This window comes from Monodelphis domestica, chromosome 1, assembly GCF_027887165.1.
Source record: "Monodelphis domestica isolate mMonDom1 chromosome 1, mMonDom1.pri, whole genome shotgun sequence".
NCBI classification, from domain to species: Eukaryota; Metazoa; Chordata; class Mammalia; order Didelphimorphia; family Didelphidae; genus Monodelphis; species Monodelphis domestica.
The window spans coordinates 321,293,477-321,310,134 of record NC_077227.1 but is presented as its reverse complement, the minus strand read 5'-3'; positions in this window follow the sequence as shown (position 1 = coordinate 321,310,134).

The following is a 16,658-nucleotide window of genomic DNA, read 5'->3' as shown; positions in this document are numbered from 1 at the left end:
ATAATGAACAACACACTTTGAAGTTTAATCTGCATTAACAACATTTTCTTCACCACTTTTTCAAACACCTAATAAAAATAATAAATCAAGTACTGACCTGTGGGTTTGCCAACTTCCAAGGTATAAATGCTGTAAAAATTTAGCATTTTGTGTGAGATGTTTTCAAAACACCCCTGCCTATTTCTTACAAAATCAGCAGCATCAAGATTCTCTTTACAAACCAAGGACTAATTAACAGTTATAAACCAACGCCCAAATGTAATATCTTCCCAAGATGTATAGTTTGCCTTTCCCCTGGGTTACTTCTAATATCTTTGAAAATAATCCAGATGAAGGTCATAAGGGCCTGAATTACAGTGGTAGTAGGAAATGTGAGGAAAGGACTCTTTGTCACTTTCTCATTGAGCCCTCCTTTTGTCATTCTAGTCCATAATGACCTCTCCTTTCTCTGAATTCTTATAGAACTTAAGGTCTATACAAAGTATTTTGGAATTTGACTTATATTATGGGAGAGAGAATTAAATCTTATTATTTTTTAAACCCTTACCTTGTCTTAGAACCAATAGTTCTAAGGCAAAAGAGTGGTAAGGGTTAGGCAATGGGGGTCAAGTAACTTGCCCAGGGTCACACAACTGGGAAGTATCTGAGGCCAAATTTGAACCTAGGACCTCCCATCTCTAGGCCTGACTCTCAATCCACTGAGCTACCTAGCTGCCCCCCTTATTCTTAAATAATAGTACATATGACTTCTAAATTTCATTTTTAAAAAGTTTGTGGGATTAAAATTTGCCCTTCATAAAATGTGACGGGCTTATTAAGTTTTTGTTAAGGTAAAGAGAATTGGGAGCAGATAGGTGGCTCAGTGGGTTGAGAGGCAGGCCTAGAGAAGAGAGGTTCTGGGTTCAAATCAGATCTCAGAGGCTTCTTAACTGTGTGACCCTGGGCAAGTTGCTTTACTCCCATTTCCTAACTCTTATTGCAATTCTGCCTTAGAACGAATATATATAGTATTGATTCTAAGATGTAAGGTAATGGTGTAAATAAAGTAAAGGGAATTGATTGAGTCCTTTTGGATAATATTGAATATTCTCCTGGGTACCAAGATTAAAGGGCACAAAACTATTAGAAAGTTATTTTCTATTAGAAAAAAATAAAAAGGAATTAGTACATAGCCAATAGATGGCAATGTTAGGCAGGGTTTGGCTTGCAGAAAGTACATTTTTCTCCATTCCACCCCTACCTTCCACCCCCTTTTGGAATGTAAGCCTGTTCCAGGGTATGACTACTTTTCCCAGACCACACTTTTTTCCACCCACTGGATATCCCAGAAGGCATGACTTCACCTTGCTTTTTTCCTCTCCACCACTTCTGATTCTTCCAGAGACCCAAAGCCACCTTGAGATGCCTGCCACTCTTTACCATCTAAATCTTGTCCACTTATGATTCTAGGAGTAAAGCCTAGGTGTAAAGGATACTGAATCATGTAGTTCATCTATCTCTAATATTTAGCAGGCAATAAAAGTTGTTTAAAAAAAAAACAAACAAAAATAAGATTTTCTTTCATTTTGGCTCAGACACCAGGTCAAGAAAATCCTAACATTTTAGACAGAGGGAATACACTGTCTTTATGTCTATATTTATCAAGTTTTGCCACTAGCTTTCTTCACTATAGTCTTCTTGTGCTCAATCAACTAAGTGATGTGAACCACAGAACATTTTATGACCAATTATAGTCTGTCATACAAAATTAAGAATAACAAATAACTTAAAAAGAAAAAATCATGTAGATATCAAAATGTAAAGGGCAGAGGGGAGTTAAATCTTCACTAAACTCAAAGGAATGGCAATCAATAATAACATTTGCTCATTCTAGTCATATACCCAAATCTTCTCTGAAGTTTGAGTAAACAGAGTGGCTAGGAGTTCTAGTTTATCAATACTCAAATGTTATCCCCCACTCAAAAGTACCCATTTAATTCCTTTCCAAATCCAAATCTCTCATATGAACTTCATTCTTTACCACTCTAGTATGCAACTAACTACTCTCTTCTAAATTCATATCTCCAGGGGCAGATGGGTAGCTCAGTGGATTGAAAGCCAGGCCTAGAGACAGAGGTGCTGGGTTCAAATATGGCCTGGGCAACTTGCTTAACTCCCATTGCCTAGCCATTACCATTCTTCTGCCTTGGATTGGTTCCAAGGTAGAAGGTAAGGGTTATTTTTTTTTAATTAAAAAAAATTCTTATCGTTAAGCTCAGCCACAGGTACTGGACCTTCCCCAATCTCAATTCTAAATACAAATTCTAGAGAGAATCTTTCTCCCAGAGTTGGGAGATTATGTTTCATATTCAGGAATTAAATTATAGTTAAGTTTCAGAGGCATTACCTACTGGAAAGACAAAAGGTATCAATGAAATATTTTTAAATAAAAAAAAATGGAATGAGTTGGAAATTTTATCTTATTCTTACTTAGAGTGTACCTTCTTTTTGGTCCAGACTTTCCATTTCATCCATCTGGAGAACTTACTAGTCATGTATTCTCAAGCAAGTCTTTTGATATCTCTAAGCTTTAATTTCCTCACCTACAAAACAAGGACTATAATTGCAACAGAGATAAGCTAATAGGGACCAAGTCCTCAGACCATTAGGAATGTGCTCTGCTTAGTGCCAACCCACACAAGAAGCTTGGAGAGCCTGGTTCTGGAAATGCTTGATGACACATAATAGAGGGGCCCTGTCCCTGATTCAAAGCGTTATACAGGTATTCTGTGACATTTTTCTTTCTGCTTACTACATTGTGAAGAAAAGTCTTTTAAATGGCTGGTAAATTAGAATTGAGTCTTCAAATAAAAGTCACAAACAGACCGATATCCTGCTCCCTCCTTTTTGGTGGCATTAGAGGAAAAAAATTCTCTAAGCCTCCAGATGCAGGAAAAGTTTGGGGTCTTATTTTCCCCACCCAAGCTGACATAGGGCTGTGAACTTATGGTGCCTGTTTCTTTGCTTCTTTATCTTTGTTCTTTCCAGCTCTTAAGAGAAGGAAAATTGAGACAGAATAGCCCAAATTGTGATAATGAGCTTTGAAAATTCAGAAAAAAAAAAGACTAGCAGGGCCACAGAACTTTAGCAGTTGATGCTGGAAGGATATAGTCCTAAGGATTAACCTGCTTGATCTAGCACAGTCGTGAATCATCCTGGAAGTGTGCTGAAAGTAAGGGAGCAACTCTTCTATCAGCTATGCCACATCCAGAAGTGAACTTACTGATGGAATGTTTGTAGCTTCCACTTTAAGTCTACTGTTCATAGGAACTAGCTAGCATGGTGTAATTGATATTAAAGAAAGTATATTGTGGTTTGATCAGATGTAATAGACTTTGCTACCCAGCAATACAATGATCCAGGACAATTCTGAGGGACCTATGAAGAAAATGCTATTCATATCTAGGGAAAGCAGGCAGAGCAAAGCTGGAATAGGAAGTAGGAAAATAGTAGTAGGAAAATCCTGAAACTACTATTAAAATCCTTCCAAATTGATCTTTAAAAAGTCTCAAAAGGACAGAAGTCAAAGCAGGATGAGCAAAGGGGCTCTCCTACTGAACAGAGCATGAAAGGTAGACAGAAAAAGGAGATTTCCATGTTATAAGGGGGCAAAACTACACAAGGAAAAGTGCAGGCCAACCACCCCATACACACGCCTACTGCACCAGACACAGAGCCAAGACCTGAATTCTAGGAGGTGAGCTACACTAAAGAAAAACCACCACAGACCTATCACTGGAGGCTTCAGGACCTGGCAGTAAGATCTGAAGCTTAATAGCACTGGACTCACTTAACAGCAGTGGTGGCAGTTGAGGCAGCAGAAGCAGCTGCTATAGTGAAGATGACCTTAGGGGGAAACACTGGAAGTTTACTAAACCAACAAAAAAACACTGCAGACCTACCCCTAAAAATCCCAGGCCCTGGAAGTGAGTGTCAGAGCTCTATTATATTGGGCTCACTCCTTGGGTCTCTGACAGGGAACTGAAGATAGACCCAAGGTAAAGCCCTGCAATCCAGAAGCTAAGATAGAAATGACCAGCTACTTGCAGGACTCCCAGTACTCACATGGGAAAATGAGTAAACAGCAGCAAAGAAAGCTCTTGACCCTGGAAAATTCCAATGGAGAAAAAGAGCAAAAAACAGAAGCAACAGGAGAGGGTGAAAAACAAGCAAATACATGCAAACTCTCAAACAAACAAACAAAAAAAGGAAACTAGTTGCAAGCTCTGGAGGAATTCTAAAAGGAGTTCAAGAACTAAATAAGACAGATAGGAAAAAAATAGGGGGAAAAGTAGGAAAAAGAAATGAAAATAATGCAAAAAGAAAATAACAGTTTCCAAGGCAAAATTGACCAAATGGAAAGAGAGACACAAAAATCAAATTAAGTAATAAGCTTATTAAAAGCCAGAAATGGCTTGCTGGAACCAGAACAGGCAAAGAAGTTCAATGATGAAGAGTGCCATGAAAAAGAGAATAGATCAAATTGAAAAGGAGAATCAAAAGATTATGAATGATGTGTCAAGGAAGCTCATCCCCTCCCCCTTCCTGAGTAAGTTTACCTGTTTATCAAACATTCCTGACATACCACAGTTGCACCAGGGTTGTGTTGGTATACATTCTGTACGTCAATAAAAATTAAGGTTTGGGGCAGAATCTGGGGAGACCAACAAGAGGACCATGAGGAGAAGAGACAGTGCAGGAGGTGAGGAGGAATGAGGAAGAGACTGGCAGGCTAGGCCCCACGTGGTCAGGTTACTTAGGAATGATTGTCTACCCTTCCTAATAAACTTATAAAAATATATATCTGGGTAGAAATAATATTATTTTTAATTATTACAATGAAAATCAGTCTTTAAAGACTAGAATTTGGCAAGTAGAAGCTAATGATTTCATTAGACATCAGGAAATAATAAAACAAAATCAAAAGAATAGAAAATAGAAGAAAATATGGAATTTCTCATTGAAAAGAAAAAAACAATTGACCTGGAAAATAGATCCAGGAGAGATAATTTGAGAATTGTTGAACTACCTGAAAGCCATGACCATAAATAAATAAATAAATAAATAAATGAATAAATAAATAAATAAACAAATGAATGAATGAATGAATGAATAAGCAAATAAATGAATAAATAAATAAAATAAACCTAGACATCATATTACAAGAAAGTATCTAAGAAAATTACCCAGATTTTCTTGAACAAGATGGCAAAATAGACATTGAAAGAATAGAATTTTTTTCCTCAGTGGTATTAGAGCAGTAGAGAGTGCTCTCTTAGGCTTGTGAATAATTAACCCTAGCCATACTCTCATTTTATACATATCAGTGTGATATTTTAGCAAAATTTTGGAAGTGGGCTGATGTTAAAAACTAATTAAATATTAGGGTAACAGTTATTTATTTCTAATCAACTAATCAACTAAGTCTGAATTTTAAAGATCATAAGATACAGCATTGAGTGTGCCTGTAAATTTCTTTAGCTGTAATTTTTTTAATGATTAAATTATTTGGAATGCAGTACATTCCATGATTGTATGTAGTAGTCTCTCGGTAACTGAGGATGACAATTGACTTTGTGCGTTTTTGTGCACAAAGACACTTGTGTGTGAAGATTTAAGTGGAAATGTCGATTCACAGACAGTCCCACTCTCTTGGCGTTGGAAGCCTGGGTCCATTGGCACGAAAAGTCATCACACCTGGAGACTTCCTCAGCTGCACTGGATGGCCAGGTTGTCTTTTGTGCTCCAACACGCCCTAAGCACTCCACAGTGCCTTGCTGCATCACCATCTCAGCCGTTGAACCTTCTTATTGGTTTCTTCCGCCTGTTCCACTGAAGCAGTCTTCACATGCTGGGTGAGCAAAGCCCTAGTTCACCAGGGGTCGACGACCCAATGGCTACCCTCACAAGGTTTAGCCGGCCTGTCGAAGCCGTTGCCCAGGGTGTGGCCGCTGCCACATGCTGGCAGCTACTAGGAGCCACAAGTGAGAGCTGGGTGTCAGGTGAGGGTCAGAGGCTGGAGAGCTGCCCTAGGAGGGCACAACAAGCCCTCCATACCAAAGATATTACTCCTCCCTGAGCACCCCATACACCCCATTCCATGATTATTACAAAGTTATGCCTTAGAAATGCTTTAGAACACCTTAAAATATTTGCACTTTTCAAATATTATACATTATGGTTGTTTGAGGCTTTTTCTTTTATGTGCAGATTTTTGTGTACTTTTTAGAAATCATAGGTTTGATGAATAATGCTGTTTGAAGTAAAATGATGATACTCCATCAGCTGTATTCTTAGTTTCTTTTGGAGCGTCCAAGAAAATGAACCCAAATCCTTTGCATAAGGAAATCTATAAAATTGTGAATTAAAACAATATACAAGCAAACATTAAATAATATATATCAGATAGATATGCTTCTAGCCTAGTATACCCTCTCTCAGAGGACAGCAGAGTGTCTAGCCTCTGGCCTCACTTCTGGTTTCCCTCCTGGAAAAAACTAAAGTTTCCCTTGGAGAAGGGTCAAAGAGAAAACACTAGAGTTGTCTATTCTTGCCTCCCTGATAGTCACACATCAAGACAGCCACATTTTAGTTTCCTCTTCTGAAAAATGAGGAAATTGGACTATATTTACCTAGAAAGTTCTTTCTGATTCTTGAGTATCATTACTTAAAAAATTTCTTCTACTCCCATTAAACAAATTACAAGTTCAAAATGATCTCTTGTCCCATTGGACCACCAGTCCTTCAGCAACAGTGGTAGTGTTGCATAAAAGAAATCAGAGGTCAGAAGGTGCCCAAGAATGATATTATTCTTAGACTATATGTAAATACTAATTCAGGCAGCTAGGTTGCTCAGTGGATAGAGCGCTGGGCTAAGAAATAGTAAGACTCATTTTCCTGAATTCAAATCTGACCTCAGACACTTACTAGTTCTGTGACTTTGGGCAATTCACTTAACCATATTTGCCCAAGTTTCCTCATCTGTAAAATAAGCTGGAGAAAGAAATGGAAAAACCACTCCAATTTTTTTTTTACCAAGAAAACCCCCAGGGGCAGTGGGGTAGCTCAGTGGATTGAGAGCCAGGCTTAGAGATGAGAGGTCCTAGATTCAAATCTGGCCTCAAACACTTCCTACCTGTGTGACCCTGGGCAAGTCACTTAACCCTCATTGCCTAGTCTTTACCATTCTTCTGCCTTGGAACCAATACCCAGTATTGATTCCAAGATGGAAGGTAAGGGTTTAAAAAAAAAATAGGGTCACAAAGACACTGTAGAAAATGCATGAACAATAAAATAAAAAATTGTTTTCATGTGATCTCTGTCCAGGGACACAACCTCAGGAACCCAGCTACCCTTTCTGTTATAAAATGAAAATATGAGACAAATACAGGTAAATAAAAAGACTACCCTTATAACTACTTTTTTCAAGAGAAGTATCAGAAAATGCTAGAAATTATTTCTGAACCCTTGGGAACATAGGGAATAATGTATCTTAACAGATGAAAAACAATATTTATTTGATGCAACAATTATTTCAAAACCTGCTTCTATGTGGAAAGATATCAATTGTTGAGAGAAAAGAAGAGGAGTAAGAGAGGAGAGTGATTACTAGAGACTTCTGGATGGAGAAGGTAGGGCTTTGTCTCCTAATAAAGGTTTTGTCAGTGAGTTCAACTGGGAGAGAGAAGAAGCCATCCCTGAATGGCACTTTTGTGCCCTCTAAATTTTGGTGACCTGGAAAGAGTCCCAGCCCCTTCATCCTGGGGATGGATAATGGATATGTAGACTGAATTCTGTACTGAAATACAGAACAAAATACGAAATCTTTAATTTATGAGTATGATAAGAGTATGGGGTAATGAAATAGAAAAAGTAAATTGAGGGAAACTATTTCTCATTGCAAATGACTGCTGTCCTCTGGCTAGCTGTGACTAGAGAGAGCTGATAAAGGGACCTGAGGCTGCTTATTTGTAATGGAGCTAGGAATGAGAAATGCTGAGGGATGCCACACAGGGATACTGCCACACAGGGGAACTGCTCTACAGGGAACTGCTCTGGGTTTACTCTGGGATTTGCCTACTGATCCCTACTGATGGCTGATGGATCAGGATATCTTTTTAACCTCCTCCTCCCTTCACTCCCTCCCTTCTCCAACCCTCTCCTCCCAGTTCTTGAAGCCCTTGGCTTCTTCCCTCCCCCCTGAGTGAACTATAAAGATACTCTTTTCTTTTCCTTTTCAAGTCAGGGGCCTTTTTAGGATAACAGGATGAGAAACTGAGGTAAGAGGGATGAGGATTTCCCTAAACTACAAGGATAATTTTAGGAGGGTTTGAGGAAGTAGTCCAGTCATAAATTGTGACTGTAAGACAATTAGGAAGATGGAGGACAACAGCTTTTTAAAATCTTCTTCTTCTTCTTCACAAAGTCAGCAAGGTCTCTCAGCTTAACCCCAGAGAAAAACAAAGTTCAAAGTCTCTCAGTTTCTCCTGGCCAGCTCAACTCTCAAATAAACCACCAACTCAAAAGCCAAGTTTCTCCTTCTTGTCAACTTCAACTGTCCAAAATCAGAGAACCCCAAAACCAAGTCAGCCCCACCAGGGTCTTTCAGCTAAGTTCTCAACCTCCAGAGAGAGAGTGACTCCAAGTCAAGTCCCCTCCCCTGGTCAACTCAACTGCCAACTCCTGGGAACATTTTATTTTGGAAACTCCTTCTCTTGATTGACAGATAGGTCTCCAGGCCTGGTTCCTGCATCTTGGCTTACAAGTTCTCTCTCTCTCCATGCCTCTACTACAGTAAGAAATGTTTAGATTAGCAGAAAACTAGCTATTCTATCTTAAATGACATCCTTTTTCAAATCCACCCTTCACATGGCTCTGGGTCATAGTACCCCTTGCTCCAAAATAGGGCTTGACAGAGAAAAATAGGACAAAATAAACTTGCCTAAAGCATTCTTCTACTTATCCACCCTCCTTCCCCTAATGTCACTAGTGTTTTCTTTTAAACCCTTACCTTCCTTCTTAGAATCACTACTATGTATTGGTTCTAAGGAAGAAGAAGGGTAAGGCCTAGGCAATGGGGGTTAAAAGACTTGTCCAGGGTCACACAGGTAGTATGTGTCTGAAGCAAGATTTGAAGCCAGGTCTTCCTCTAGGTCTGATTTTATCCACTGAGCTACCCATCTGCCTCAGTGATACTTGTTTTAACTCATTTGTGTCGAGATGGGCATTAAGAAATTTAAGGATCTTGTGGTTTGTTACTCTGTGGGACAATTTATAAAAACAGTTTAAAACTCAATCATATTCTTGCTTTTGTAGTTCTTGAACACTCAATAGATATGGGATCCCCACAATTTAGATAGATCAAAACATCTGTCCCTTTCACTTTTTTTTTGTATACCTTCATGTCACAGATAAACTTTTCTCTGGATTCCCATTCTATATAATAATGAAACCAAAATTAAGCAAATCTTTATTTCATGTACACAGTTATTAATTGTAGTTAAAATTAATAATGTTTAAAAAAGACTTTTAAAAAAGAAAAATGTTGGATTTAACATGTGCTTTCTTAGAAAGAATATGGAAGAGCAACAGGAACTTCATTATTTGCATGAGTTCCCAGCACTGACTGAACGCATATCTTCTGCCTCTTATTGTTCTGTCTCAGTGATGGTGACCCTTTAAGAGACAGAGTGGCAGGCCCAATTCCCACCCCACTCCACAGACCAACTGCCATGCCCACCCTCCCCAGAGACCAGGTGATGACCCCTCCCTCTCACCAAGTGCCAAGCATGCCACACATACCCCTTACTGCCCACAGAGGAGAGAGAAAGCTCTCTCATTGGGCTGCAGGGAGGAGGTATGGGTAAAGTGAGGAATGTCCTCATCAAGTGTTGAGAGGGGGAGGGGATTGGCCAGGTGTAAGCCAGTCACCAAGCATTTATTAAGTACCTACTGCATGCCATACTCTGAGCTATACTATTGGGAATACAATTAAGAAGCTAACATTCTGCTATCCACATCAAGAGAAAGAACTGTAGGAGTAGAAACACAGAAGAAAAACAAATGACTTATTTGTTTATATGGATATATGATTTGGGGTTTTGGTTTTAAAAGATTGCTCTATTACAAAAATGAATAATATGGAAATAGGTATAAATGATAACATTTGTATAACCCAGTGGGATTGATTATTAAGAAAATGAAATATGTAAACATGGAAAAATATTTTTAAATTTTTTAATTAAAAAAAAACAAACTAAAAAAAAAAGAAGCTAAAACTTGTGAGAGGTTTGACACAAGTGACACCCCAGATATAGAAGGATCCAACCACAACTGCCATTCTGTGACAATTGGAACTCTCTGGGCAAGGCAGCCATTTTAAGAGGCAGTATACTGGGAATTAACACATAAGAACGGCGGCCATATACAAACAACAATGATAGAAATTATTTTGGACCATGCTGGTGGGAACTATCCTAGCTTACTAGGGGTATTGTTTCATATAAACACAATAACAGGAATGATAATGATACCATGGATACCATATTTAGTTTTACTAAATACTGGCACCTGGAGTTCTAACCCAGAACTTTAGATTGCAACTAAGACCTATAGCATATTACAGTTCAATCTTAGACCCTGTGGCAAAGGGCATGATACATTGCCTGAGAAGCATAGCCACTGCTGCTCTCATGCTCAAGAAAGCAAATGAGTTAGTACTGGTATGAAAATTACATGTATATTCTGCACACCAGATTAAGAGACTATTAAAATCAAAGAATATGCATGCATTTACATCTGCAAGACTATCAGTATGAGATTATTTTGCTTGGAAATGAAAATCTGACCATACATAGATGTGCTCCACTAAACCCAGCTACATTAATACCTGACTTGCCACTAGGAGAAGAACCACTACACAAGTGTACCCAAACCATAGAGATAGTCCACAAGACCAGAGAAGATTTAAAAGATATACCACTTATCAATCCTGAATTACAAATATTTTCTGACAGATCCTCTTATATTTACAAAGGAAAAAGAGTCACAGGAGAAACTGTATTAAAAATGACAAAACCGTTTGGCATGCTTCATTACCAAGCCATGTCAGCACTCAAGGTGCAGAGATAAAAGCCCTCACAAAAGCTCTGGAGTTAGGGAAAGATAAAAGAGTCAATATTTACTGTGATTCTCAGTATGCATTCTCAACATTACACATATCTGAACAAATTTGGAAGGAAAGAGGATTTATAACAGCATCTGGAAAGAAGATAGCATATGGAAATGTGATTTTCTGTATCATTGCCTAGAGAAGTTTCAGTAATCCAATATAAAGCACACTCTTCTGGCAATGTTGAGATATCCCAGAGCAATAATAGAGCAGATGTAATAGCAAAATATGACGCAAGATTTGGTCCTATTCATGTACTACATTTCTCTCTAGTTGAAAAGCAAAATATCACACAAGCTTACAATGAAGAGGAAGTGCAGTCATGGAAAAAAAACTCAAGGCTAAATTGTTAAAAGGAATATGGCTGGTGGCAGCTGGGTAGCTCAGTAAATTGAGAACCAGACCTAGAGATGGGAGGTCCTAGGTTCAAATCTGGCCTCAGACACTTCCCAGCTGTGTGACCCTGGACAAGTCACTTGACCCCCATTGCCTAGCCCTTACCACTCTTCTGCCTTGGAGCCAATATACAGAATTTACTCCAAGACAGAAGGTAAGGGTTAAAAAAAAAAAAGGAATATGGCTAGCAGAAGGAGGGAAACCTATTTTATCCAAAAGATTATATCAACATCTATACAATGTTATCCACTCCAAAGGTCATTATGAAGTGAAGGCATTGTTAGATGACATTAGAAGATTTTTGGTGGCCCCAGGGATATCCACACATGCTATAAGAGTTTGTCAGGCATGTGACCTTTGCAGAAGATTCAATCAAAGTCATTTTAAGAATAAAGCATTGGAAGGGAGACCACTAGCTTTACACACCCTTCCAAAGCTTGCAAATAGATTATATAAAAATATCTAGTGATAGAGAATACAAATATACTTTAGTTATAGTGGGCAGACTTACAAGATAGACAGAAGCATGTTGGCTAAGAAGAACAATACAGCCATGGTAGTTAGAACATTACTAAAAGAAAATCCCAAAATATGGCATTCCAGACACTATTGACTCAGATAGGGGAACTCACTTTATATCACATATATTACAAGAAGTTTACAAGAATCTGGGAATAAGGGGAAGTCTACACAATATCTATAAGCCAGAGAGTTCAGGGCAAGTGGAATGAATGAATAAAGAACTAAAGACAGCAATAGGAAAACTTTGTGTACAAACACACCTCAAGTGGACAGAAGTTCTTCCTCTTCCAATCCAGAGGAGATCTGCATATTTCGCCTTATGGGACACTGTACAGACAACCTTTATGGTATGAAAGGATCTCTAAACCATCTTATATATCCATGCTAGGAGGATAATGCCAACTACACACCTATCTGACAGAAATACAAGATAGGCTGGAAGAACTGAGGAGATTGGGATGGTTAGTACAAAGGGTACCACTAGATTTCTCATTACATAACATCAAGCCAGGAGATAAAGTCTATGTGAAAAATTTCACCAAAGAAACACTGACAGAACTAAGGTGGAATGACCCATTTGAAGTCACTCTAACTACTCCTACTTCCATCAAAGTCATAGGAAAAGAACCTTGGTACCATGCCTCTCACACCAAACATCACTATGCTCACATTGAAACACCAGAAAATACAATAGAAATTGATACAGAGCCCATGCAAGAAATTCAAAATGCCCCGAATGAAAGCAGTACACAAAATGTCCCAGAAACAACAGAGATTGCCCCAGAATACAATCAAGAAAGCCACACTCCTAGACAAAATGCAGAAGGAGAAGAGACACTGAGTATAGGAAGCCACAATGAAAGTGAAAATGAAATAGAATAATACACAATACAAAAAGAATATCTATTCAATTCTCCATCTCAAACCCCCTGAAAATTCACATCGTAACACAAAAAGATAACACACAATCACACATAAAACACCAGAGATATGCTCTACAAAATATCTCACGAGCACACCCCAATACAAAACTCAATCTTACTAGCATGCACATAATGAAAAAGTAATCTTACACACATGCATAATCCTGTATATTCCAGTAATCTGACAAGAAAGACAACATTCAAGGTGAGATGACAGACAAGATGGATAACAGTAAAGGAGAAGATATTTGAACCTGGGAAAGCTCCAATTAAAACTGAACACTGCAAATGAACTTAAACAACAAAGAAAAGGGCTGTCAATCAAGGACAATACAGAAAAAAGAACTTCCATAGGCCAGGTGACATAAGATTAATCGTCGTACAAATTAGTATCATACTTAGGGAATTGCACACACATGCACATAAATCTGGCACAAGAAGAAAGAAAATGATCAGATTAGTCAGACAAGATGAGAAGAGGAATACCAGAAGAGACATGAGTATATGCATCCACACTACATACTTAGAATATAAACACAATATCTCACTGATTTTAGGAACTGTCTTGTAAATAAGAACAGTCCATTATATAAAGAACAATGTACATTTGTAAATAAACCTCTGACAGAATTCATACAGGGAAAAAGGGGAATAACTTTTTGTCTGGATTACTTCAAAACAGAGTTTATGTATATATGTAATATGTATGTATTATATGTAATAATCTTATAGGAAACTTACATATACATAATGTACATTACTAATATACTAAAAGAATAACATAGAATATGAAGGAATTAACATATTAACCCTTAACAGATAGGGACAGAGTTAGTTTAGGGAGAAAAGGGAAGTTCTGTACACAGTTAGGGAAAGAATGAATGAAAACTGTAAATAAGAATAACAATACATACATATGCATTATAATTGATACATTTTAAATAAGTATTCGAATAAGGAATATAAGAATATACATTGACTTCATAGTTACATAGTACAGTGTTATTGTATAGTTTTAAGAATTGTTCCATGTTGTTAGAAGTACTGTTAAACCCCCAAATCAAAATTGTTACATTGTTATATTGCATTACATCTTACACCTATATACCCATCAAAAAATTTTTCCTTTAACCCAGATCTTAGCATAAGATAATTGTAAGAATAGACAGAGATAAGATTAGGCTAATATTTGTTATTTGGGGGGGGTATAAAATGGGTATAGAAAGGATAGCATAGGAATACATTTAAGTTAAGTAAGACACATATTACCGCATGGGGTCAAGGTGACAACCCTGTGGAAAGACAAAAAGGGGGAGATGTGAGAGAAGGTTTGGGGGGGGCGAAAAAGGAATTCAGAACTTTGAGAGGAGAGAGCTGAGCTGATCTCAATTACTCTTGGGAGTGAACTTCTGCCTGGCATCAGACCAGAATGGTAGCTCCAACTGGGTTTCTTGATCCAGTGATCTTCTCTTTGTGAATTTCCTAACCCAAATCCCATCAGAAGATAAACTTATTGGGAAAACCATCCACATAATTGACCATATCAACAAGCAAACCAACAAAAATTACATGATTATTTCAATAGACGCAGAAAAAGCCTTTGATAAAATACAACACCCATTCCTATTAAAAAAAGCATAGAAAGCATAGGAATAAAAGGGTCGTTCCTAAAAATAATAAACATATTATAATAAAAAATAAAAATAATAAAATCTAAAACCATCAGCTAATATCATCTGCAATGGGGATATACTAGATGCGTTCCCAATAAGATCAGGAGTGAAACAAGGATGCCCATTATCACCTCTATTATTTGACATTGTACTAGAAACACTAGCAGTAGCAATTAAAGAACAAAAAGAAATTGAAGGCGTTAAAATAGGCAAGGAGGAGACCAAGTTTTCGCTCTTTGCAGATGACATGATGGTCTACTTAAAGAATCCTAGAGATTCAACCAAAAAGTTAATCGAAATAATCAACAACTTTAGCGAAGTTGCAGGATACAAAATAAACCCACATAAGTCATCAGCATTTCCATATATTTCCAACACAGCTCAGCAGCAAAAATTAGAAAGAGAAATCCCATTCAAAATCACCTTAGACAAAATAAAATACCTAGGAACCTATCTCCTGAGACAAACACAGGAACTATATGAACACAACTACAAAACACTCTCCACACAACTAAAACTAGACTTGAGCAATTGGAAAAACATTAACTGCTCATGGGTAGGGCGAGCCAATATAATAAAAATGAACATCCTACCCAAACACATTTATCTATTTAGTGCCATACCCATTGAACTTCCAAAAAATTTCTTTACTGATTTAGAAAAAACCATAACAAAGTTAATTTGGAAGAACAAAGGATCAAGGATATCCAGGGAAATAATGAAAAAAAAAAATACAAAGGAAGGGGGCCTTGCAGTCCCAGATCTCAGGCTATATTATAAAGCAGCGGTCATCAAAACAATTTGGTACTGGCTAAGAGACAGAAAGGAGGATCAGTGGAATAGACTGGGGGCAAGCAACCTCAGCAAGACAGTATATGACAAACCCAAAGATCCCAGCTTTTGGGACAAAAATCCACTATTTGATAAAAACTGCTGGGAAAATTGGAAGACAGTGTGGGAGAGATTAGATTTGGTTCAATACCTCACACCCTACACCAAGATAAATTCAAAATGGGTGAATGACTTGAACATAAAGAAGGAAACTATAAGTAAATTAGGCAAACACAGAATAGTATACATGTCAAACCTTTGGGAAGGGAAAGATTTTAAAACCAAGCAAGACTTAGAGTCACAAAATGTAAAATAAATAATTTTGATTACATCAAATTAAAAAGCTCTTGTAAAAACAAAACCAATGAACTAAAATCAGAAGGGAAGCAACAAATTGGGAAACAATCTTCATAAAAACCTCTGACAAAGGTTTAATTACTCAAATTTACAAAGAGCTAAATCAATTGTACAAAAAATCAAGCCATTCTCCAATTGATAAATGGGCAAGGGACATGAATAGGCAGTTTTCAGTTAAAGAAATCAAAACTATTAATAAGCACATGAAAAAGTGTTCTACATCTCTTATAATCAGAGAGATGCAAATCAAAACAACTCTGAGGTATCACCTCACACCTAGCAGATTGGCTAACTTGACAGCAAAGGAAAGTAGTGAATGCTGGAGGGGATGTGGCAAAGTCAGGACATTAATTCATTGCTGGTGGGGTTGTGAATTGATCCAACCATTCTGGAGGGCAATTTGGAACTATGCCCAAAGGGCGCTAAAAGACTGTCTGCCCTTTGATCCATCCATAGCACTGCTGGGTTTTTACCCCAAAGAGATAATAAGGAAAAAGACTTGTACAAGAATATTCATAGCTGCGCTCTTTGTGGTGGCCAAAAGTTGGAAAATGAGGGGATACCCTTCAATTGGAGAATGGCTGAACAAATTGTGGTATATGTTGGTGATGGAATACTATTGTACTAAAAGGAATAATAAAGTGGAGGAATTCCATGGAGACTGGAACAACCTCCAGGAAGTGATGCAGAGCGAAAGGAGTAGAACCAGGAAAACATTGTACACAGAGACTGATACACTGTGGTACA